Consider the following 27,886-nt stretch of genomic DNA (forward strand, 5'->3'; position numbering starts at 1 on the left):
CTCTCCCGGTCGTTGTGATGGTTTTCCATGACCGGAGCCGCTACTATTCCGTCGAGTAGCTCCTCAATTGGCATCACGAGGCTGAGTGCACCCCGAAAAATTGCAACAGCGCATGGCGGCTGGATGGTCACCCATCCAAGTGCCAGCCACGCCCGACAGCGCATAACTTCGGTGATCTTACGGGAACCGGCAAGCCCGTTGCCTCATCCTTAACAACGGAGTTATAATTTACAGATTTACCTGTGCCCACAACAATCAACACATGTTCTACATGAATATCTTTCCTCAGAGACCTTATATCACAGGTGATGTGCTGAATCCTATATTTGACTTACAAACTGTGGGCAGTAGATATTGATAACCAGGAGTTTTTGCGTTAATTCGGACGTCTTTCTACCAAGCTTTCAGCCTGCCAAAAATTACCCCCTTAGTCTCTCTTTCACTCTTATCACTAATAGCCATGAACTGCACATTTTGCTTGACTTTTACGAATTTTTCTGAACCTGTTTCGAGTTGTCTGCAGTGAAATCTTTGAAGCGGAAAGTGATATGTAGACTGAATCGGGATTACATATAGTGTCTCTTAAAACTCTTGTCTGATTTGGCATATTTGACCACAGTCCATTCATCTGCCCTAGGCTTAACCTCACTGAAGGTAAATGCAATGCCAACAGTTTCAGTTTCTTCCAAGTGGTTGCTTCCTAGATTCCTACAGGGGTAAAGAACAAAGGTAGTCTTCACACTATCTTCTGTTTCTCATTACCTGACTTCTTCGTTTTGATGCTATTTATTTTGCATAGAAATAATTCTTGTAAGTAACTAATAAGAGAAAAAATCGCGATTAATTATGTTTTCAAGTGTTTTATTTAAATCAAACCAAACTGGCTTGCAGCAGTCCACTCACAGCGAGGTTTCAAGCAGCTGTGGTGTTAACGGAATAATTGGCGGATAATTAGGGTCAGGGTGTTTACAATGAAGAAAGTAATCACTTAAAGTTGAATCTATGCCAATGGGCAGCTGCCTCTCGCCAGTATTCTTCTTCAGATGCAGAAATCTTCTCACTGCCTCACGAACAGGTGCGAGTCTTCTCTTCATTCTGTTGAAGAACCCTGCTCTCTCTATCAGTCCATGGTTCCGCCGGTATTCTCTCTTGTCTCGATGCGTCTTGACTAGACTCTCCACTAAAAGCCCAATCCATGTTGTAGGTGGCGGATTCTCCTGCGAATGACAGAAATAATATTTTTCACCATCCTGATAGCGTGATCAGCGCTATATTGTCTAGTTATAATACTGCGCCCTACAAACATACTGCAACAATGGGGTGACTACGAAATCTGTGAGATTGAAAAAGAAGAGCGATATAACTGGAAACTGATTTAGTTGAATCATTAGTTTCGCAACATTAACACTGCATAAACCTTCAGTGGAACTTTCTAGCATATGAAATTTCATTGTCCTTAATGAACTAATAAACTTCAGCAGAGCAGCAAAACTGCTCTATTGTGTAATGAAAGCCATGTGAGAATGGTAAGCCCATTGTGCAGCATGCAGCCAAATGGAAAAGACAAGCAGATGGCCACATGTCATACTCCAAGACAAGAATGACCTCTCGCTATTTATGCTCATTTATTCTCTGCCCACACAGTCATTGACAGTTCGCAGTTGAGTGTTGATCTTACTTGGAGCCGTTATTTCAGTGATTACATAGGGTAATGAGCTATTGCAAGAGGAATAAAATCTTAAATGTCCTGTAGCATGGGTTATGAGAACATCAAACATGCGAAACCCAACGTGACGGACAACTCACCGTCTTAACGACATGTTTAGGAGTATGTTCTGGAGAGGCACAGAAAATTTGTTGAATCTCTTATGGTTTATGCTATAAATTCACCTGGTAGAGGATATCAATAATAACCTCAGATCGTTTTACAGATGTTGCAGTTATCTATCTGTAAACAATTTTTAGATTATCAAAAGATTTCAAAGTGGTACGAAGGTAGACAATAAGCTCTAAATGTTAAGAAATGTGATACTGTGCAGTTCACTACATTTAAAAGCGCTGTATCTTATGACTACTACATCAGGATGACAAAACTGGCATTAGATCAATAATAGAAAGTCTGACTCTAACAAGATGTTATATCAAATAGAATTATTGCAAAGGTTCGATCGTAGATAAAGCAAGCGGTAAATTTCGGTTCATTGGTGGGGAAGGGTGGTCACTCTACAAAGAAGATTTCTTAGAGAACAATCATGTGACTCATCCAAGAACACTGATCAGTTGTGTAGGCCCAGTACGAAAAAGGACTAATGGGAAATTTTGAACGGGTGCAGAGGACAGCCCAAAAGGCCAGAGATTTTTTTGACTCACGTGAGACCGTCCTGGAGTCGCTGAAAAACATGACTTGGTAGACATATGAAGATAGAGGCCAACTATCTGACAAAAGTCTTATTTCAGAGATTCGTGGCTCATTTCTAAGTGAGTAATTAATGAATGTTCGACAGCCCCGTACGTATTTCCGCTTAAGGGAAGGCGAAGATAAGGTTAGTCGAAGGAAGGAATGCAATGAAGCAGTCTCTCTCCCACGCTACATGCATGAATTAAACAGAAGAGACTCTAAAATGCTTTACAGTAGAAACTACCCTCCACCATGCACTTCTTAGTGATTTGCAGGGTTTGGGTGTACACGTAGGCACAGGTTCTCTTCCTCGATGGGTTACAAGGAAACCGATGGATGAACGAATGTAGAAATGATGAGTGTCCCGTGCTTAGGTCCTAACACTGAGCTCGGTTTCTTGTTCCAGAGATATTTAGTATATTAAGTTAAAAACAGCGGTTAACTCAGTCGGATAATCGATATAGAATCTGATAGGGATTTCATCATGTCCTGGAGCTTTGTTTAATTTTAATGAATTCAGCTATTTCTCAACGCCACTGACAATAATTTCTATTTCACTCATCTTCTCAGTGGTACGAAAATTAAAGTAGGTCAACACTCCTGAATTTTCCTTCGTAAAGGAGAATTAGGAAACGGAGTTAACCGTTTATGATTTGGTTTACTAATCTCAACTGCAGTTCCTCTCTGGTCCAGGAATGTCTAGATACCAACTTCCGTGCCACTAACAACTTTTACATACGACCAGATTACATCGAGATCTTTCGATAATACTCTGCTACGGTAATCGTTGAAGACTTCTATAATCGCAGGCTACCTTGCGGTGTGTGGCGAAGGGTACATTGTGTACCACTATCACTTCACCCCTTCCCCATTCCGGTGTGAGTAGTTCGCGGAAGTAATGATTGCTGATAAGCCTTCGTGTGGATTTCTCTAATTTATCGTCATGATCTCTTAGCGAGATGTGCGTAGGAGGAAGCAATACATTTTATGACTGTTCCTGGAAATTTAACAATAAACTGCACCGTGTTGCAAAACGCTTCTCTTGCAGCGTCTACCACTGGAGTTCGTTGACCATCTCTGCGACGCGTTGGTTCTTATTAAATGTACCTGTAACGAAAAACGCTGCTCTTCTTTGGATCTTCTACGTTTCCTCTATCATTGCTATCTGGTAAGGATTCCGTAATGACGGGAAATATTTAAGTACTGATCAAACGAGTGTTTTGTATGTTACTTCCTTTGTTGCTAGTCTACATCTCTAGTTTACATATCCTGAGCATTCTTCCACTGAATCCTCATCTGGCATCTGCCTTAGCCGCGAGTGCTTTTATGCGACCATTCCACTTTAAATCATTCCTTATACAGACTCTTGGATATTTTATAGAATTAACTGCTTCCAATGATTGTTCTGCGATTTTGTAATCATACAAGAAAGGGTTATCTGTCTATGTATTCGCAATATGTTTCATTTGTTTATGTTGAAAGTTAATGACCACTCCTATCAACAGCCGATTCTCGGGAGGTCTTTCTGTTGTTCTCTACCATTTTCTGTCGTTACGGTTTCTCTGTGTACAACAGCACCATCCGATAAGACTCATGGGACTTCTGACGTTATCAACTACGTCATTTATGCATATTATGAAAAGTAATGCTCCTATAACACCCCCCTGCGGCAAGCCCGATGTTACTTTTACGTTAAGAATGACATGCTGTGTTCTCTTTGCTACTAACTCTTCAGTCCAGTTACACAGTTGGTTTGACATTACATACGCTCGCATTTTGTTTATTGGTGGCAGACCGGTACTGTATCGAACGCCATTCGAAAGCCAAGGACAACGTCATCTACCTGGGCGCCTTAATCTACTGCTTTATGACTCTTCTTGGAGAGCGAGCCCGGTTTCAAAAGTTTGTTGTTTTCGGAAGCCATATTGTTTCCTACAGACGAGATTTTCGGCCTCCAGAAATCTCCTGATACACGAGCATAAAATATGTTCCAACTTCTACAACTGACCGACGTCAGAGATATAAGTTTTGTGCGTCTCTTTGACGACCCTCCTTGAAACGAGAATGAGCTGTCCTTCTTTCCAGTCATCAGGAATGCTCCTCAAAAGTTCTACTGTGCACTGTTGCTAGAAGAGAGGTTAGTTCTTTCGCGGACTCTACGTACAAACGTAGTGGTATCTCATCAGGTCCAGTGGTTTACCTCAGTTGCTTTTCTATCCCGTTGTCACTTATTCCGATATCAGCAAATTTTTATGTTGTACGACGTCCTAAAGAAAGCTCTATGTGCGATCATTCTTTGTGAAACAGTTTTGGAAAAAGACGTTTAGTATTTCGGGCTTTTCAGTGTCAAATGGCTCTGAGCACTATGGGACTACACATCTGTGGTCATCAGTCCCCTAGAACTTAGAACTACTTAAACCTAACTAACCTAAGGACATCACACACACCCATGCCCGAAGCAGGATTCGAACCTGTGACCGTAGCGGTCCCGCGGGTCCAGACTGTAGCGCCTAGAATCGCTCGGCCACCCCGGCCGACTTTTCAGTGTCGCCCTCCGTTTCAGTTCATTCACGGTCACAGAGTGTCGGGGCAGATGGCTTCAACCCCTTTATTGATTTAAAACAGTAATAGAACTTCATACGATTTCATCTCAAGTCATTATTGTACTTTCGACTTCGTTGATCTCTTCACGCATGGCTCTCCTCGCACTAATTTTAGCTTCGTTTAATTTTTGTCTGTGAGGCTTTGGCAATGTTTAAATTAGCTGTGAAGCTCTCTCTGATTCGGTAGCAGCATTGTAGCATGGATGTCCAATCACAGCCCGTCTTCTCCATCCCTCACAACTTTGCTCGGCACATATCTCTCTAAAGTGCACTGTACAATGCTCTCGAACTTTGTCCGTTGATACTCAACATTGTTAGTGCTGAAGATGAAATCTTCTTGATGACTGTTCAGGTAATTTTAAATATGTTTCTTGCCGCTCTTGCTAAGCATAAAGATAAAAAGGCGCCGACTCCATGGGGCCTGAGGGGGGGTGAGCCCCCCTAATAGTTTAAGCAAATTATTAGTTATATTATACTTTGTAAAATCACAAAATTATATTTGAATTTTTTATTTTCCATGTTTGACGATAGTTACCTTTTAAAATACATTCAGTAATGAGTTAAAACAAATAATTATTACGGTAGTAAGCAGGTTAACTGAAAACGAGTGATGTGAATCATGATAGCGCTACAGTGCTGCGGGCACACTTACAAGTTGTCCCGGTACGCGAACCTTCGGGTAAAGTCTGACGCCGGTGGGCCAGCGCTGCGGCCGCGGGGACATCAAAAGGACTGAGGCAGAAGCACATGGAATCCTTCGCCTCGCGTCGCCTTGACGCCTCGAGACATTACAACACTGCGGTTATATGAAGTCCATCCTGCTGTCGCAGTCATTCAGTGTGGATAGTTTCGTCCACTGCATGCTGCAGACGTGATTAGTGTGTCGAATTTAGTGTCTAGTGGACTATTTTATATGACTATATTTTATTCGCTTACTTTAGTCTCTTTGTGTATTGTGAATTAAGTTTGTAATGGATAAATTTGACACCAAAAAATTTGAAGTTGATGACACTGCAAGTCATCCTCCAAAAATTATTGTGTCGTCCATTTCTTCGTCGTCTTCAGGTGAGAACCGTTCACAGACGTAACCTGGACAGAATGAGATTTTCATTCTGCAGCGGAGTGTGCGCTGATATGAAACTTCCTGGCAGATTAAAACTGTGTGCCCGACCGAGACTCGAACTCGGGACCTTTGCGTTTCGCGGGCAAGTGCTCTACCATCTGAGCTACCGAAGCACGACTCACGCCCGGTACTCACAGCTCTCGTCTCCTACCTTCCAAACTTTACAAAAGCTCTCCTGCGAACCTTTTACAGAGCTTCTGTAAAGTTTGGAAGGTAGGAGACGAGATACTGGCAGAAGTAAAGCTGTGAGTACCGGGCGTGAGTCGTGCTTCGGTAGCTCAGATGGTAGAGCACTTGCCCGCGAAACGCAAAGGTCCCGAGTTCGAGTCTCGGTCGGGCACACAGTTTTAATCTGCCAGGAAGTTTCGTAACCTGGACAATCCGGTAAGGGAAGATCATTTCAGATGTCTTGGTTGATCAAATATACACTCCTGGAAATGGAAAAAAGAACACATTGACACCGGTGTGTCAGACCCACCATACTTGCTCCGGACACTGCGAGAGGGCTGTACAAGCAATGATCACACGCACGGCACAGCGGACACACCAGGAACCGCGGTGTTGGCCGTCGAATGGCGCTAGCTGCGCAGCATTTGTGCACCGCCGCCGTCAGTGTCAGCCAGTTTGCCGTGGCATACGGAGCTCCATCGCAGTCTTTAACACTGGTAGCATGCCGCGACAGCGTGGACGTGAACCGTATGTGCAGTTGACGGACTTTGAGCGAGGGCGTATAGTGGGCATGCGGGAGGCCGGGTGGACGTACCGCCGAATTGCTCAACACGTGGGGCGTGAGGTCTCCACAGTACATCGATGTTGTCGCCAGTGGTCGGCGGAAGGCGCACGTGCCCGTCGACCAGGGACCGGACCGCAGCGACGCACGGATGCACGCCAAGACCGTAGGATCCTACGCAGTGCCGTAGGGGACCGCACCGCCACTTCCCAGCAAATTAGGGACACTGTTGCTCCTGGGGTATCGGCGAGGACCATTCGCAACCGTCTCCATGAAGCTGGGCTACGGTCCCGCACACCGTTAGGCCGTCTTCCGCTCACGCCCCAACATCGTGCAGCCCGCCTCCAGTGGTGTCGCGACAGGCGTGAATGGAGGGACGAATGGAAACGTGTCGTCTTCAGCGATGAGAGTCGCTTCTGCCTTGGTGCCAATGATGGTCGTATGCGTGTTTGGCGCCGTGCAGGTGAGCGCCACAATCAGGACTGCATACGACCGAGGCACACAGGGCCAACACCCGGCATCATGGTGTGGGGAGCGATCTCCTACACTGGCCGTACACCACTGGTGATCGTCGAGGGGACACTGAATAGTGCACGGTACATCCAAACCGTCATCGAACCCATCGTTCTACCATTCCTAGACCGGCAAGGGAACTTGCTGTTCCAACAGGACAATGCACGTCCGCATGTATCCCGTGCCACCCAACGTGCTCTAGAAGGTGTAAGTCAACTACCCTGGCCAGCAAGATCTCCGGATCTGTCCCCCATTGAGCATGTTTGGGACTGGATGAAGCGTCGTCTCACGCGGTCTGCACGTCCAGCACGAACGCTGGTCCAACTGAGGCGCCAGGTGGAAGTGGCATGGCAAGCTGTTCCACAGGACTACATCCAGCATCTCTACGATCGTCTCCATGGGAGAATAGCAGCCTGCATTGCTGCGAAAGGTGGATATACACTGTACTAGTGCCGACATTGTGCATGCTCTGTTGCCTGTGTCTATGTGCCTGTGGTTCTGTCAGTGTGATCATGTGATGTATCTGACCCCAGGAATGTGTCAATAAAGTTTCCCCTTCCTGGGACAATGAATTCACGGTGTTCTTATTTCAATTTCCAGGAGTGTATATGGCTAGAATAAGAAGCATCTACCGAAAAAGATCTTTGCAAAACCTGCAAAGAGGCAGATGCTAAAAATCTATTACAATTTTCTTCAAAGAAAGAAGATGCATTCATGAAAATACGTTTACTCATGATGAAGGTGTTCTGAAACTAAATTCTATCACTAACCGAAGTGTGGGCTCCCAAGTGAATGAACAGTGAGATAGTGATATGAAGATAGGCTGTTTAGCTCTTGAGACAATTTTTGGTACTGTGCAATTTTTATGCCAACAAGGACTAGCAATTAGAGGGCGCGATGATGTAAACTCAATTTTTTTTCAATTGTAGCATCTCCGAAAGAATGACATACGTGAGTGAAAAGATTGGTTAGGGCGTTCAGGGTATAAGTGGACGTCCCACGAGATCTTTCAAAGATCTTCCTGCCTTTCTTTGTTTTCACATTGATAGCCGTAATCGGTGATGCTGTAACGACCTAATGATCACTGAGTCGAAAAGGTAGGATCTGTATGTCACCGGCAGATCTGAGACGTTATCTCGATGCATCGGTTGTTTGATTAACTGCTTAAGGTATCTATTCACATGAGTCTCTGTCTCTACTACCCGTCATAATAACCATTTGTATCCCCCAGTCTATAACAGTTAAGTTAAAATCTCCATTAAAAACTCTAACATGACCAGGAAATTTACGCGAAATGTTCTCCAAGTTTCCCCTCAACTGTTCCGCTACTATTCCTATTCAAACATGAGTATACGCTTAAATGCCAAAGAAACTGGTATAGGCATGCGTGTTCAAGTACAGAGATATGCAAACAGGCAGAATAAGGTACTGCGGTCGGCAACGCAAGTGTCTGGCGCAGTTGTTAGATCGGTTACTGCTGCTACAATGGCAGGTTATCAGGATTTAAGTGAGTTTGAACGTGGTGTTATAGTCGGGGATCGAGCGACGGGACTCAACATCTCCGAGGCAGCGATGAAGTAGCGAATTTTTCCGTACGACCATTTCACGAGTGTACCGTGAATATCAGGTAAAACATCAAATCTCCGACATCGCTGCGGCTGGGAAAAAATTTTAACTTAACTGTTATAAACTGGGTGACTCAAATTGTTAGGACGGGTAGTAGAGACAGAGACTCATGTGAATAGTTACCTTGAGTAGTTAAAGACTGAAGAGAATCGTTCAACGAGACAGAATGAAATGATCGTATGGCACTGTTGGCCGGAAAGTGCAGCCCTTCTGCAAATTGCTGCTGATTTCAATTTTGGGCCATCAACAAGTGTCAGCGTGCGAACCATTAAACGAAACATCATCGATATGGGCTTTCGGAGCCGAAGGCCCAGAAGTGTACCCTTGATAACTGCACGACACAAAGCTTTACGCCTCTCCTGGGCTCTTCAGCAAAGACATTAGAGTGTTGATGAATGGAAACATGTAGCCTGGTCGGACGAGTCTCGTTCCAAATTGTATCGAGTGGATGGACGTGCAAGGGTATGGAGACAATCTATGAGTCCATGGACGCTGCATGTCAGCAAGCCACTGTTCAAGCTGGTGGAGGCTCGGTAATAGTGTGGGGCGTGTGCAGTTGGGGTGATATGGGAGCCCAAAATACGTCTAGATACGACTCTGAGAGGTGACACGTACGTAAGCAGCCTGTTCGATCACTTGCATCAATTCATGTCCAATGTGCATCCCGACGGATTTGGGCAATTCCAGCAGGACAATGCGACACCCTACATGTGCAGAATTGCTACAGAGTGGCTCCAGGAATACTATTCTGAGCTTAAAGACCTCCGCTGGCCACCAAACTCCCGAGACCCGAAAATTATTGAGCATATCTGGGATGCCTTGCAACGTGCTGTTTAGAAGTGATCTCCACCGCCTCGAACTCTTACGGATTTATGGACAGCCTTGCAGGATTCATGGTGTCAGTTCCCTGCAGCATTACTTCAGACATTAGTTGGGTCCATGCCATGTGTGCTGCGGCACTTCTGCGTGCTCGCTTGGATCCATGCACGATATTAGGCAGGTGTGCCATTTTCTTTGGCTCTTCAGTATAGAATCTGTCTGAGACTGCAAATGTCGGTGCTTGCTGAGGACCCTGTGTTGCTTTCGTGAAAAGTAACTTAGTTGTGATCCTGTGTTGCTTTCGTGGAAAGTAACTTAGTTGTGATCCCTAGCTGTGACAACTGTGGTGACAGTTTTTCACTGTCTGAGATGCCTCCTGTAGTAGCTATTTTCATCACAGCGAACCTTCTCCCTTAATAGCTTTTTTCCTTGACAAATGATTCCTAACATTATTACTACCACCGTCTGTGTAAGTGATGAGAAAGTGACGGCAGTGGCAGCTGCTACTGTTGCTGTCATGAACATTTATGATGAATGTGCTCTTTTAATTATGTTTTAGATTCGGATTTGGACAGATCTACTAGTATACCGGATGCGCTGCAGGAGAGCTGTTAATGTTTCTGTGTTGACTGCTTTGGGTGTTGTAAGACGTGATTTCTTACATGGTTCTTGGAGCCTTATTGGATCTGCGGGCCTTCTTGTACTGGTGTCTGACTGTTATATTATTAATAAAACCAGGATTTCACCCAGGAAGGAAAGTTGAAAATCGTTATTCTACATCTACATGGATACTCTGAAAATGAGATTTAAGCGCCTGGAAGAGGGTTCATCGAACCACCTTCACAATTCTCTACTATTCCAAACTCGTATACCGCTCGGAAAGAATGAATATCTCTATCTTTCCGTACGATCTCTGATTTGCCTTATTTTATCGTGGTGATCTTTTTCCGTATGTAGGTCGGTGTCAAAAAAATATTTTCGCATTCGAAGGAGAAAGTTGGTGATTGGAATTTCGTGAGAAGTTTCCATCGCAACGAAAAACGCCTTTCTTTTAATGATGTCCATCCCAAATCGTATATCATTTAAGTGACACTCTCTCCCATATTTATCGATGAAACAAAACATGCTGCCCTTCTTTGAAGTTTTTCAATGTATTCTGTCAGTCCTATCTGGTAAGGATCTTACCGCGCAGCAGTATTCTAAAAGATGACGGACAAGCGTAGTGTAGGCACTCTCCTTAGTAGATCCGTTATATTTTCTAAGTGTCATGCCAATAAAACGCAGTCTTTGTTTAGACTTCCCCACAACATTTCATTTAATATGTACTTAAATTATGTCTGTAGCTTGGTTATAGTCTTGGCTCTCGCCAGTGTTTAAATCGTACTGTTCTCGAAATTCTTAGTTAAGTCTGTTAATCGCCCTTTGCCGGCTGTTGTTGTATTGTATTCTGGATTGCTTGTCCAGGCAGGTATTTACTGGAAGTGTGCTATGGTAGTAATTGCCCCGTTGGTGTTTCTAGGCGTCTTCTTGTCGCATGACGCTTATTTGCGAGCTCCCTGCTGTTGTCTGAAGGGTCAACTACTGTTTCTGCAGTCTGTGCGTGCAATTGGCCCTGCCTGACCAGGGTGAGTGCACCGGGGGCACGATATTGCTGGGCGGCATTTGGGATTCGCCTCTGCCGTTGCCTTGGGTGAAGCCGCTCTACGGCTATCTGACTGCTGCTTAAGATAAGTTTTCTCTTCATTGTTTCGCTTGGTCATTTTCAGAGTTCACTTACTTTTCTGCTTTTTGGCTTGGATCCCTTTTGGTGCCATGCTCTTTCTGTATCAAGTTTTCCCTTTTCAGCCGGACCATACGCTGGCCCTTGTATTCACTTAAATTTGTCAGTTCTCTCAAGTGACCGTGTGAAATATTATTATATAATTTAGAACCAGTTGTAGATTTCCGTTTATTCTCCCAGAAGATTCGCTATAGCTCCATGTGATAAACATTCCACAATAGGCACCACAGCTGCACAAGTTATCGTAGCTGCAAATTACAAAATGTATGCCTACTTTCATCAACGTGCAAAAACCTACGGTTCGCCTGATTCTGAGCGCCAAATATAGCGGACATACTCCCAAAATCAAACATGCGATTATATTTTAACCTCCTTACGCATTTTTAATAAAAATGGAACAGATGTTGGTGATTAGCATCTAGTGGTTCTGCATTTATGTAATGACCATTAATTACAAAAATGCATTTTATGGTTCTTGCATTTAACAGTACAGGTAGCATAATTATTGTTTCATAAATTTCTATGCTAGATTAGATTTGAAATTTTTCTTTTCCCTTTTTAAGTGTTGTATATTAATTTTATAGTGCAAAAACCAAATAGTATTCTAGTGTTGACAATTTTACGAATCAAGAGTGTTTTGAAATTTTGATATACGACGAAAGTTAAATACTTCATATCTCGATAACAACTCAATGCAACGAACATGGCATGATTTAACGCGCATTGCTGATACTCTGTTGCTTAAGAACTATGGATTCTCAAAAGGTAATTACTTTTTGTAAATAAGCAAATTTTCGAGTTATGTGTTCCGCAAAATAAAGTTCCATTGATGTAATGTACCACTTCAAATGGTCCGTTACAAATGTTGTGGACGATACCAAACGAAACTGAGCGCTGCTAGTATTGAAATTGCTTCACTGTCTATTACTCTTGAATATATGTATATTGCAAACATCGTCGGCATCATGGTTTCTTAAAACAAATTTTATTTTCTTTGATAATTCTAAGAATAAAAGATGTATATTATGACGCTGTGTATATAAAGGCATCGCAGACAGTATGGTTACTCAAATAATGACAACTTCTGACGGCTGAATGTTGATATTTGATAGTGCTTGTTACTGTCCAATACAATTTATATAATTACGGATGTCCATATACGTAGAGGCTAGGACAAGAAGGGATGGTATTTTTAGCTTACACACTTCGCAGGTTTCTTTATCATAAAAGAAAATATTAACTTGAAAGGGTACAGTACCGCCCGACATTGAAAATAGGTACAACATACTTCATTATTTTTGTCAAAACAACACATTTTTTTTTGTAAAATAACTCAATTTCAATTAATACAGTGAAGCCGGATACCAGTGTGGGAAAGAATGACAATTTATTTATTTAATTGATCACATGTGCACTCCCACAAAGTAAATCCCTACATCCAGTTTGGTGAGATCTGTGAAATGAATGAATGTATGGTCGTCTGCTAACCGCAGATAGTGAATGTGAATATATGATCATCTTTGAGTCGATCCTTTGGCCACCTTTGGTGGACCAAAGAGATGAAATTTACCAGAGCTTTGAGCGCCTGAAATGTGGCTGACCAATACGATAGCAAGGTGCTTCCCTCACCTCGACAGAGATGGGAGAGGACCTAGAGAACGGCCATGTTTCAGCACTCTGCCGCTGGATCTTGTGCTGTTAAGACCTGTTTTAGTTGTGCTCCGTAATGACGAAAGAGTGGAGACATGGTATGCATGTGGAATATTTAAGAGTAGTTTGAAATAATAATTTCTCTATTTCAGGAACTTTTGTGGGGAGAATTAAATGTCAGGCAGGTAATATTAATGGGATTGTAGTAATCTTCGGAAGTGACCAACGGTCACAATGAAACCATGTGTAGCAATAAGTTGAAATATTTCCGTGTGCTTAAGTTAAGCTGAATTACTAGCGTGTGTACAATAAGTTGAAATATTTAAGAAATAGTGTGTGTACCATAAGTTGAAATATTTAAGAAATGGCGTGTGCAGGACTTGAAATTAGAGACGAGTACTTCCACGTGGTGAGTCTGTGTGAGTCTCAGTCTGTGTATGAGACAAAGGATAAAGAGAAGTACTCGTCCATGGTATCAGTTGAGGACTCGCGTGTGTGATGAATACGTTCTTAATATTACCTTGCGTGATATAATTCCGTGTGACGCTAGATTCAAACTCTGAGAGAGAAGCAAGGTGAGTCGGCCGTCTATCCAGCAACGCCACTTGGCTTGCATTGCACAGGAAGACGTGCATATATCTCCAGAGTTCATAGTAGGAAAGTAGAATTACGAAGTGGGGCAGTGTCGTGTGAAACTGGGATAAATATTAATTGAAGGGGGAAAGCTGAAAGTGATAGTGTTGTGACTATTTAGTGTTTTATATTTCTTATTGCAGTGTGATGTATGTCATGTAATTTGGGTATGTGTGGTTTGCATGGGAGAGTAGCAAGTTAGTTTCAAAAGATTAGTGGGTTATGCTTGTTCCTTCTGTATCGCTCGATCTGGAGGAAAGTTTCGTGATGATGATTGTGAGAGACGAAGTGTGAGATATAATAAAAGATCCACCATCCTATCCAGAAAGCGCACTGTAGCATTAAATAATTACGAGACCATAATATAGAGATTCACCAATGTAAAGCCATGCCCACTGGCCGGAATTTCTCATGTGTAATTGTTGTAGGTTATAGAATTTGTGTGTTTAGGTTAGAGAATTTATCGGAATAAATAAGATAGTGAAAAGAAAAAGATTGGTGGGCTTTTCCTTCGAATTGTATGTTGTCATAATGTCCCGAATTTATAATGTGTGCGCCATTCATATTCAGTGCGGTGGCCACGTGTTGACAAAAGCCGTTAAATAAAAGACAAAAAGAAAATGTGGTATTGCCAGTGCGTAGTGTACAGTCAGAGTTCTGTAAATTACTGATAGTCAGATGCGTGTTTCTGTTGCGTATTAATCATATAGGAGGATAACTTGTAACTTAAGTGTGAGTACTAGAGTTCATGTTACTCGATAAATAAGAATGAATCCACTCGCTTGGCAGACCACTCATCTTGCAGGCCTGACTGCTTGATGCCACAGTATGAGTAAGGCATGTGGGTGCCTCTCATAATTTCGACCCTGCCAGGATATTTTTTGCCAGGGTATTTTTTTCAGGATATTTTTTTGCTGTTAGGGTTTGTTGTTAAGATTTTTTTTTTGATGGAATATATTGTGATAGCGCTAAGAAGTAAAATTTTTTCTGTTTGCAATTTCTTTCTGGATTGGTGAGGATCTTTTATTTTTTTATGTAATTAATTGCTATATCGTCCAAGGCTGGAAGATCGTGGTATAATTTTTTTTGCGTAATGTCTGTAGTAACTAGGTCGCAGTCGAAAAGTGTAGTCACCATGGAGAATAGCGATTCTGGGGTGAACGTAGCAGTGCAGCAGGAAGTAACTGCTGATCATGGGCTAATGAGCGAGAACGGCAAACACTCAGAAGGGGCTGAATTGTTCAGTGGACCGCTGCTCGGTGATCCTTTGAGCGGCGGGCTTTGTTCACAATCAGGGGCTTTTCCCGACGACGCGGGCGAGCCGGGACTAGGTCAGGTATGCAGTGAAAGTGCAGCTACCCTTAGCGAGGCTACAGTTTCTCAGGCGAACGAGGTGAGCGCGTCGAAAGTAGCATTTGACAATGTGATACTACAGTTTTTACAGAGGATGGATAGGGAGACTAAGAAAGGATTGGAAGCAAATAAGGAAAGATTGGAAGCGATGGATAGAGATAATAAGGAGAGAGATAGGGAGAGAGATAGGGAGAATAAGGAAAGATTGGAAGCAATGGATAGGGAGACTAAGAAAAGATTGGAAGCAAATAAGGAAAGATTGGAAGCGATGGATAGAGATAATAAGGAGAGAGATAGGGAGACTAAGGAAAGATTGGAAGCAAATAAGGAAAGATTGGAGGCAATGGATAAGGGAAATAAAGAGGCAATGAGGAAGCTACACACAGTTATCGATGAGCGTCTGTCCGCAGTTAATAATCGGTTAGATGAGGGGGAGAAGAATCTGGGTGCGGTGAAGCAAGTATGTGATGCCGTGAAAGAAAAAGCCAATAATTTGGAGGTGCGAATAAGTACAATAGAGAGCGATATTACAGAACATAGGGGCATGTGGCCGGATGAGCGAATCAAAGAGATAGTGGAGGACTTACTTGCAGATAAACAAGGGGCATTAAACAGCGTGGAAGCTCAAGTCACACGGCAGGAAATGGCGCTAAATAAACACAGGGATGAAGTTGCGGAGGTAGTGGCCAGAATGAATACGATTTGCGCAGATGTAGAAAAGATCAGTATAAGAGGCGAAACAGGCTCTGACAGTACGCAGCGAGAGGTTTATGCCGACCAGGAGGAGATACAATCACTATTACAGTTTAAAGAGGCACAATTAGAAACGAATAGGAAACAGGGAAGAACTAGCACAGTTGCAATTAGCGTGCAGAAGCGAAGGTGAAACACCACCAGGTAGACTGCAGAGGGAGAGTGAAATAAATTCAAAAAACGAAAATAGGCAGAAAGAGGAAGACGAACTCAGAGAGTTAGAAGAACGGTTGTGTCGGATAAAACAGGTGGCAAACCCAACTGGGTATAGCCCAAGGTCGGAAAACATAAATGCGGAAGAAGAATGTAGGAGGCACTTCGTGTCGGTACAAAAGTTCACTTGTTTTCCGGATCCTGATGACTACCAACATCCATGTCTGTGGCTGTCTCAATTTCAAGATTCATTACCTGCATCGTGGGGACCGCTCCTCAAAATGAAGTTTGTGTGCAACCATTTGAGGGACGAGGCTAGAGCGAAAATGCAGGAAGTTATTAATGACTGTAGTGGCTACAAGATATTTTGTGACAAGTTTTTAAATGAATTCTGGTCGAAAAGTAAGCAGGACCAGGTTAAGCAAAGCATATTGATGATGCCAAATTGTAACGAAGGTAGTATAAGAGATCCAGTGGCGTGCTATCAGGAAATGCTGAAACGAAATATATATTTGGATGTGCCATACGAACCTGGGGAGCTCATTAGGATCTGTATGACGAAGTTGCCAGTGAGATTGCGCAGAGATATAGCGATAGCAGGCAGAGGCTTAGACGATTCTGCGTCATTTCAGCACTTGTTACAGGAACTGGGTAATGAGAGGAACATCGTGAACGGAGACACGACTCATAGGTCAGACAGAGTCGAGGGTAGGAACGGCAGAAACTATCAGAATCGCAGGAGAGCATGGAATCAGAGGAATGACGGGAATGGAAGATGGCGAGGAAATAGGGGGCAGAATTCATGGGAATATCGACCGTCAAACCGGGAAAATAGAAGATGGGACAGAGATGGAAGAAGAAGGGAAAATCAAAATGATGGGCGAAGAGAGGATAGGCAGTCATTGCGTTCACGACAGGACAATCATTGTCACAATTGAGACGATCAAGGGAAAACAATCTCGTGGGCTTCATCACATTTCCAACATCAAATTATGGAAAAGTTAAGGATAGATCTAAAGTAGGCAATTTATGGTAGATAGTCAGTGTATTTATTTGTGGTGTGTAACGTTGTGCAGGGTCAAATCGAACATAAGAATTTTCAGGCGGGATCTCAGGAAGTATGACGGAATAGACTGGTCGAATGAGTCATGAACAGGAGTCGATAGAGTGGTGTATGTACGAATTTTTTGTCATATGAATAAGGATCAAGCAGAAACGACGTGATGATTAATGAGTGGATAAAGATGGTAGATAGAGAAGTGACGTGATAAATAGTAGTGGATAAAGGTGATATTTAAGGAGAGAAGCGACGTGAAGCAGTGTGATTAATAAAGAGAGATTCGACGTGATGAAACAGTGGCAAATAAAGGTGAGTAGAATTAGTAATGTGGAGATGTCTTAGATGTATGTTATAGAGAGGCCTGTGCATGCTGCAATAGAGATTGATGCCAATGGCGAAGGAAGACCAGGAAATGATGGAGTAATGGACGGACGGAGAGCCGAAATACGAATGAAGAGATGAGGACAACTGCACAATGTGAAAGGACATAAAGGGAGTATGAGATCCAGATGGTGAACGTTGTGGAATACTGACGTAAGATGTAATATAAGTGTAAATCTAATTCTTACCATAACAGTTGCTATGTAAAAAAAAAAAAAATAATTTTTGTTGTTGTTGTTGTTGAAGCCTGGTACCAGTATAACTAATTAAAACGGTACCAAGAATGTGTACAGTTATTTTGCAGGTTGAATAATTTGTGTATTTTTGTTCTTAGATGAAATGTCGCAGTTCTAAAGTGATATTTAGCAGGAGGAATAGTCGGTAAAGCGGATGCAGAGGTAAGCCGATGGAGAGAGGTGCCAGAGTGAAAAGACGAATTCGGAGACGGGAATGCTATCTCCGAAACAGCTTCATGTGTTATGTGGTTGAGTATAAGGGAGCAAAGGTATGGTATGTTGTGAGTGTGGTGGTGTTATGAGTATAAGGGAGCAAAGGTATGGTATGTTGTCGTGAGTGTGGTGGTGTTAAGGTTAGCTGACTTCTAGACCTATTCTGTTAGTGTATTAATGGATTGAATGAGAAGGAAAATGTGATGCCTGGTGAGTGAGAGTCGTAGAGTAGTGTGATCATTGCGCACACTCCTGTAAAGGGGATGCTACCGATCTGTAACTAAAACATTATTGTGTATTGTTTGATTTGGATGAACCTCGATGACAGGTCAGGATCTGACATCATGTGGATGGTACATACGTGTCCTAGAAATGTTGTTATATATAATAAAAAAGGTAAAATATATAAAGAGATACTAATTTCAGTCTGTCACAAGCACAAAGGTGCATTGTATGTTGTAGATTTAGAGTCACCAGTTTCTAAAATGTTTATTGTGATAGGATGTTAGAGTAGTCTACTATGTTGTATTGTAATTATGAGTTGTATAGATTGTTTATTATTCCTTTTGTTTTTTTTTAACACTTTCATGTTTTGTATAAGGGACGACAGGTACAATCAATAGCTCAAGTGTGGGCTGTATATAGAAAAGGGATAAATGTTGATGTATGTGTAGAAAACTAGGGTGTATAGTTTTATGTTTTTTAGAACAAAGATTCTTTTATTACCAATGTATCTAATAGATCATACATGTAATCAATGAGTATTTAAATATATCCTTTTGTCTGTAATGTTGCGAGATGCACGGAAGGGTCTGACTGATTGGGTGTCGTAACGCCCATACCGCTAGCGGGCCGAGCTGACGTAGCCATGTCAACGGGCGACAGAGCCGCGGCACTCCCCACTCCACTGCCGGACGGGGTACACTCCACGCACCCACTACAGCAGGTCAACGGCCTGGGGCGACACGCACGTACCACTGGCCATTCATAAGTTCCGCCACCCTTATGACTGGGGAAAGTATCGAGCGGAGGCAACAGCGGGTGGTTTCTTCTGTTCAACGGATCGCGTGGCGGCGCCACGGCAGAATGAACGATGTGACGCAGAGTCCGGCGGACATTTGTTACCAGCAACTATTAACTAGTACTGGACTGTGGAGCCGTGAAACAAGATGACTGCGACTTTCCATAAGGTGGAAAGTGAAGGACTGGTGTTTCCACGTTGTGAGTGGTGGAAAAGATTTTGTCTTTAGCAGACAGGACGATTGTCTTGTTTTGCCTTGACCACTGGACGGTGGGATCCATAAACTTTTGGCAGTGACTTGTTAAGCGTGCTTTGTGAATTGCATGTGGGACGCTTGGTATTCTTGAAGAGGACAGTTGTCGTTTGGTGACTAATTATTGTATGAACGCAAGAAACTAGAGTGGGACATTGACACTTGCGTCTGTAGTAGGAGACATTTCTTTAATTGATGTGGGAATAAGTGCTGTTTGTTGGAACTTACGACTTTTAATTGCACCATGAACTGAAAGGACAGAACCGTGGGTAATAGTAGTTGTAGGGCCATTTCTGGAAGACCAGATTCGTGTGGATGGTACGCTGAGAGTGACTATGACATTTGTGTTTAATGTGAGATACAGTTTACCGTTCAGTGCATGTTCAAAATGACGATTTGAGTGACTTAAAGACTTTCGTCCGGGTAACTATGGGAGAGCTTTGACACCAAGACAGTGTTTCTAGGGAACCTGTCAGCAACTTTTTAGACCCCAAGAAAATCACAGAATGAAATGATTCCGTGTGACTCGCAAGATAGGCAATAATGTATTTGTACTTGTAATTGTGTAAATTTTTTTATATGTTTCATTCCTGAAGAGACAGCAAGTGTAATTGTATTTCATTAACATTTGTGTTTAGAATAGTTAGTGTTTGTTTTTTGTTTGTTCTGGGTTATCAAGTTCACGTAGCATGTTTATTAGAATATTTGGTACAATGATGCTTTAATTCTTAGCCAGTGGCGTAATACTAACGTAGCGGCTCTTGTAGCATTGATCAGTAGGGTTGTCACAGGGGAGAAGAGTTTGCATTGCACAACAAATATCGGAATTAATTGATGCATTTTGATGTCATGGACAGTAATGATCTTGTTGATGTGTTTGACTGAAGCCACTTATTTTCATTATCACAGTGGTGATATTTCACATTAAAGTGTAACGAAGGCTAGTCGAAATGCAAGTTCTTGTCGTCTAAATGTGTGACAACAGAGAAATGAGCAGTAGAGTAACATACGAGAGCTACTGGTGGATTCAAGCACTTATTGTTAACTATTTATTGCGTGTATTGATATGGAGCCTGACTTCTACGAGTAACTAGTGTACGAAATTTTTTTTCTTTTGTTGATTTTGTTTTGTATTTAGACATTGCCGTGTAAAGATTATTACAACGCAATTTATGAATGTCAGATTACTTGTTCTGTGTTTGGACAGTGAGCTATTTAAAATTTCACGAGTACAATTAGTATTTTCTTTTATTTGTCATAGAATTAGTGAAGTTTGGATTACCCCTAAAAATAACGGAGACCCCAGTAACTAAGCAAATTTTTATCTCACCATAATTTTTTATTTTTTGTATGATGTCATGTTTTATTTGTCATTTGGATTGATGTAAATTTGTATGTGTACATTACTCCAGATTGTGGAGAGTACAATAATGCAACAACTGTGTCAATAATTTGGTAAAGTAACAGCATTTGGTCGACTATTTGAGGTCACCAGGGGCTAAGGTCTCCTCCTGGTTATTTTGATGACTTGCTAAGTTTGTTCTAATACAGCTTTCTTAAAAAAATGTTCGGAACTACCTTCGCATTGCAAGGATAGTACTGTGCCATTTTTTTTCTGCATGGGTAGCCGGTGGTGAAAGGGTACAGTACCGCCCGACATTGAAAATAGGTACAACATACTTCATTATTTTTGTCAAAACAACACATTTTTTTGTAAAATAACTCAATTTCAATTAATACAGTGAAGCCGGATACCAGTGTGGGAAAGAATGACAATTTATTTATTTAATTGATCACATGTGCACTCCCACAAAGTAAATCCCTACATCCAGTTTGGTGAGATCTGTGAAATGAATGAATGTATGGTCGTCTGCTGACCGCAGATAGTGAATGTGAATATATGGTCATCTTTGAGTCGATCCTTTGGCCACCTTTGGTGGGACCAAAGAGATGAAATTTACCAGAGCTTTGAGCGCCTGAAATGTGGCTGACCAATACGATAGCAAGGTGCTTCCCCCACCTCGACAGAGATGGGAGAGGACCTAGAGAACGGCCATGTTTCAGCACTCTGCCGCTGGATCTTGTGCTGTTAAGACCTGTTTTAGTTGTGCTCCGTAATGACGAAAGAGTGGAGACATGGTATGCATGTGGAATATTTAAGAGTAGTTTGAAATAATAATTTCTCTATTTCAGGAACTTTTGTGGGGAGAATTAAATGTCAGGCAGGTAATATTAATGGGATTGTAGTAATCTTCGGAAGTGACCAACGGTCACAATGAAACCACGTGTAGCAATAAGTTGAAATACTTCCGTGTGCTTAAGTTAAGCTGAATTACTAGCGTGTGTACAATAAGTTGAAATTTTAAGAAATAGCGTGTGTACCATAAGTTGAAATATTAAAGAAATGGCGTGTGCAGGACTTGAAATTAGAGACGAGTACTTCCACGTGGTGAGTCTGTGTGAGTCTCAATCTGTGTATGAGACAAAGGATAAAGAGAAGTACTCGTCCATGGTATCAGTTGAGGACTCGCGTGTGTGATGAATACGTTCTTAATATTACCTTGCGTGATATAATTCCGTGTGATGCTAGATTCAAACTCTGAGAGAGAAGCAAGGTGAGTCGGCCGTCTATCCAGCAACGCCACTTGGCTTGCATTGCACAGGAAGACGTGCATATATCTCCAGAGTTCATAGTAGGAAAGTAGAATTACGAAGTGGGGCAGTGTCGTGTGAAACTGGGATAAATATTAATTGAAGGAGGAAAGCTGAAAGTGATAGTGTTGTGACTATTTAGTGTTTTACATTTCTTATTGCAGTGTGATGTATGTCATGTAATTTGGGTATGTGTGGTTTGCATGGGAGAGTAGCAAGTTAGTTTCAAAATATTAGTGGGTTATGCTTGTTCCTTCTGTATCGCTCGATCTGGAGGAAAGTTTCGTGATGATGATTGTGAGAGACGAAGTGTGAGATATAATAAAAGATCCACCATCCTATCCAGAAAGTGCACTGTAGCGTTAAATAATTACGAGACCATAATATAGAGATTCACCAATGTAAAGCCATGCCCACTGGGCGGAATTTCTCATGTGTAATTGTTGTAGGTTATAGAATTTGTGTGTTTAGGTTAGAGAATTTATCGGAATAAACAAGATAGTGAAAAGAAAAAGATTGGTGGGCTTTTCCTTCGAATTGTATGTTGTCATAATGTCCCGAATTTATAATGTGTGCGCCATTCATATTCAGTGCGGTGGCCACGTGTTGACAAAAGCCGTTAAATAAAAGACAAAAAGAAAATGTGGTATTGCCAGTGCGTAGTGTACAGTCAGAGTTCTGTAAATTACTGATAAGCAGATGCGTGTTTCCGTTGCGTATTAATCATATAGGAGGATAACTTGTAACTTAAGTGTGAGTACTAGAGTTCATGTTACTCGATAAATAAGAATGAATCCACTCGCTGAGGATACTGTAGTCTGGGAGACGAGTCTTTGGTATTGACAGCTCGGTAGCGTCTTTCCGTTGCCTAGCGACCGCAGGCAGGCAGCCAATGACGGCCTGACTTTGAGCGGGTAGCAAGGGCCACGTTGCCGCTCTGAAACCCGGTCGCGCGTGCTTACGAAACTTACCAGTGTCTCGTGTGCAGGCGGTGCGGTCGTTCGTCGTTTGTCTGAAGTTGAATTCGCAGTTTATTTCGTTTTTGTTGTTTTTAGTGTTTCTTTGTTTATGTTTCGTTGTAAACAATGTCTAGTGCGGCGGGTAGTACCAGCCCAACACAAGAAGTGAAACGGAGGAAGAAAAGTGTGCTACACACCCAGGCCCGTGAATTCGTGTGCTCTGTGAGGGATTACTTTGAGAAAGAAAAGGACAAAGGTGGGCCCTTAATTCCTGTTGTTCAGGTTGTGAAGAGAACTGCAGCAGCATTGAAAATAAGTAAGAACACTGTTGTAAAGATAGGGAAAGAACAGTATAGTGTAGATTGTGACGAGAGTGGCTCAACAAAGCTGCACACACCAGGAAAGAAGCGACCGAGAAATAAGCAGGTGACAGCTTTGGACTATATTCAGAAAGACGCTATTCGTCGTCATATATACAGCTATTATAAGAGAAGGGAACATCCCACTCTATCTAAATTACAGGTGTCGCTTCAGAAAGACGATCTTTTTAAAGGGAGCAAATTTTCATTGCGTACAGTGTTGAAAGACATAGGCTTCAGCTATTCACTGTTTAACGGACGCAAAATATTGATGGAAAGGACAGATGTAGTTGCATGGCGGTGCAGATTTCTGCGCAGGATCATGGGTGTGGAATTCGAAAGTATAGTGTGGTTAGATGAAACTTGGGTCAATGCCAGCCATTATTTACGTAGAGGCTGGAATGATGGGACGCCCGAGGGGACAATGGCAGTGCCTGTTGGCAAAGGAGAGCGTATTATTGTCTTACATGCAGGAACATCGAAAGGTTTTGTGCCAAACTGCTTGAAAATGTTTCGGTCAAAAAAGACGGGAGATTACCATGAAGAAATAAACAGTGTAGTATTTCAAGAATGGTTCGAGACATCGCTTATGACGAATCTGACAAGTCCATCAGTGATTGTTATGGACAATGCGCCTTATCATTCCGTTGTTCACGATAAGCCACCAACCTTGGCAACAAAAAAAGACGATATTATTCAGTGGTTGAAACGGCGAAAAGTAGATTTCAGAGAAGATTTAAGGAAGGCGGAACTGCTCGAAATTGTGGCACAAAAGAAACCCCTATTTCTAACATATGTAACTGACGAGATTGGTAAGAGGCACGGGCATGAAACCATTCGGCTTCCTCCGTACCACTGTCACTTCAATGCAATTGAAGGAGTGTGGGCGCAGATAAAAAATTACATTGCTGCAAACAATAAAAAAATTCACGATCTCTGAAGTGGAAACTCACCTTCCAGCAGCTATCAATAAAGTGACAAGCGAGACGTGGGCTAAAATTGTAAATAGCACTGCAAGTGCCATCAGAGAGGCGGCCAAAACCGAAGGGGTTGTGGAAGAATGCATCGAAAATTTAATTATACATCTGGGAGAGAGCAGTGATAGTTCGAGTAGTGCTGAGGAAGACAGTGATGTGAGTGGTGTTTTTCCATTACAGTAACTACAACGTATTCAGGAATGTAAGGAGGGAGTTTGCTATCGATCTACAACCAGATCATCATATTCTGAGCACTTTCTTCAGATTATAACTCTTAATTCACTGACCAATTATTCTGTAGCTTGTAGTAGAACAAATTAATAATGCTAATACTTAACAATGGAAACCAAAACTGCTAATGTTCAACAACTTGCGAAAATAGTTTTCATTTCAGTTGTGAAGTTTAACAAATAACTTTATTATGTTTCAGCATCTTAGATACTTGTACTAAATAGCTCTTATCAGTTTTCGAGTTAATATATTTCAAGCATCAACTTTAAATAAATTCACGCGTACTAATACGACTTGTATTTTGTCTCGCTTTTATTTCTGCTGCTAGAGAATGCGTGTAGCAGACAGGGCGCCGCGTGCTGTGAGCCACGTTCGGCAACAGCGTTCGGCAACAGCACCGTCTGCCCGCCGGAACTGTCAGTACCAATCACTCACCCCACGGACGATAAACGTATACAGAGAAGGGCAGCGCGAATGATCACAGATTTGTTTGATCCATGGGAGAGAGTCACAGCGATACTGAAGAAACGGAGCTGGCAGCCTCTTGAAGATGGAGGTAAACTACCCTGAGAAAGCCTGCTGACATAGTTTCAAGAACCAGCTTCAAATAATGACTCTAGAAATATACTACAAACGCCTGCATATTACATACTCGCGAGTCGAACGGGAAAATGCCCTAATAACTGGTACGGTGGAATGTACACTCTGCCACGCACTTCACAGTCGTTTGCAGAGGACAGATGTAGATATGCATAGGAAGTGATACAGAAAATCTGGAATCATCGCCCTGCAGAGTGCATAATCTCCTACGTTTATTACGTTTATACGATCAGGGTCCCATTCAGAGTATGTGATCTGTTTGTCTAGCTTGTTATCAAGAAACCGAGAACCCACAGATATATGTTGATTTTTGCAGCCAACATACGTTTTTAGGTCACCGACACACACACACACACACACACACACACACACACACACACATACGCACGCACGCACGGGGAACTTGTTATGAAAGGCTTCTTGAAATTTCTATTTAATCAGGACGTTATTAAGGACGTTGCGGTATTCATCAGGCGCCCTTCATTAGCTCAGAAACTCGACATAGTGAGGACTAATTAAAGTTTCAAACGAAAGATCGGTATCCAGGTTCTACGAGCTCATACTCGTCTTTAGATCAAAATTGCAGAACTTTTCCGCTTTTATAGCTTCAGACATTTTAACGCGATAAGCTCTTTGCAGCACAGCGTCATTCCAGCAAGGCTTTATGAACACTGATGCGTAAAACGTATAATAATTCCGTCGTAAGATGTAGTTTGCAAGCCCATTCACCACACTGAAGAATGAATGTTTACAATAGTCGGCTTAGGAGAAACTGCGAAATGGGGTAGTTAACACATACTCCGTCTTCACTTGAAGCGTTCAGGACCGTGTACAGAATGTGTGGACTGCCTAACATCCATACTTGCAGTAGGTATGACACCGTTTATAATGGTCAAGCGTGTGTACGACAATAGTTTATTGTTATACTGTCATGAATGTTGGTAATGTATTTTGGTTTACTATACACATCTTTATCCATATCGCTTTGAAGAAAGACTCAAATTACGTTAACTAAATATGTCGCAGTTTATTGGAAAAATAGTGGAATATTTACACAGTTTTTTATTTTTGCTTCTGCCAGATTTGCTTAATTCAACTTTTATTATTTAATTTTTTTTTCTCAGCAGCTCTTCATTAAATGTCAGTTCACACAGGTTTTCCAAAAGGGTGAAGTAATATAGAGTACATACGTATTTTTTGTTATTCTCAACAGAAACAGTTTTAAAAATACGAAATCGTTTTGCACCATTTAACTGAGAAAATATTTACATATAGTCTTAAAACTTATTGTAGCGTCTGTGATAGGGGGGAGGGGATTTCGTTTCGTTGATTGTTGGCAGTGCACGGACGATAGTGGGTTCAAGTAGCGGTATATACAGCGGTGACTATTTGATCCAAAAATGATAAAAACGGAGAAAGGTCGGATTCAGAACAGTTTTATGTGCACTTAACTATCTATTGTCCAAATGGTAAATGACACCAAGTGTAATGTTTCGGACAGAGGTGATTATGCAAAAAATATTCATATATGCTCCATCTGTGCATTAATTTTTGTTGTATTTACGGTGCTTCGCGGAACCGAAGCACACATACTACGATATGGGAAAATGCGATGCAATGTCACGTTCTTTGTTCGTCACCTTGTTTCGAGGTAGGTCACAGGCAACACATCTGCGTTGTGTGTGTGTGTTTGTTTGTGTGTGTGTGTGTGTGTGTGTGTGTGTGTGTGTGTGTGTGCGTATTTGTGCGCTGAGAGAAGAGAAATAAGCAATAATTCTGTCAAATATCGCTAGACACTATCAATTACAAATTCATGAAAATCCAATGAAATCAACTAATTCTCACCCTGTTTATTTACAACTAAATAAAGATTAAAGGTACATAGTGCATTGATGGGAAAAGTAAAAACGAATATTATTTTGCAGAGAACACGTTTCACGGATCGGACCTATGAATTCTGAGAACGAAAATGTTGCGAAAATAATACTTTGGGAAAGTTGTTACCCTCGTAAATAAACCACAGACATATCTAGTAAACGCTTAATATATTTTCGAGACACAATATCTTCCAATTTCGTTATAGCAAAGATTTAAGCTTCCACGCTGCCTCTATCAGAGTACGCATTGCGCTCGCAAACGGAACTTTTGCCTTTCGACGCGACACGTCCGAGCACACAAGATAAAGTTATTTGCACCGGAACATACTACAATATGTTACAGTAGCTGAAAAGAAAAACACCCTCTGCATGTTGCACATTAACTTTTTAATTTTTTTTCACTCAGACGCCTTTCGCCTTAGTTACAAGGTATTTTCAGTAAGTGTCCTGGAACATTATACGATTTTTTCGTTCGCACATACAGGTTATCGTTTGCGCTTATTGGCTACAGATTTAAAATAGTTCGTTGTGGTTTTTGAAATAAAATGGAAAAGTACTTACAGATCAGCGTTTAATTCATTATTTTTAAGCCAAACATCTCTTTCTCAGGCAGAAAGCTGGTTGGAAGTTTACACTTTTGCTCTTGGTCACTGTTTTGAACGTATAGCAGTTTAATTGCCATTTTCTGTATGTGTAGTGTCATTTGTTTCTTTGAGTGTTGCCAACTTTCTCAGGTTTTGCTTTCAACTGCTTTTTTTGTGACTACATGCATGCTGATGTCTATTGTGTTTGTGTGTGTGTGTTCGTATGTATGTGAGTTTTATTTTACTTTATTTATTATTTTATTTTATTTTTTTCCCACATACGAGTACATTTATATTCTTGGGAGAAATGGTTCAAATAGCTCTGAGCACTATGGGACTCAACATCTGA

Source organism: Schistocerca serialis, chromosome 2 (genome assembly GCF_023864345.2).
Source record: "Schistocerca serialis cubense isolate TAMUIC-IGC-003099 chromosome 2, iqSchSeri2.2, whole genome shotgun sequence".
NCBI classification, from domain to species: Eukaryota; Metazoa; Arthropoda; class Insecta; order Orthoptera; family Acrididae; genus Schistocerca; species Schistocerca serialis.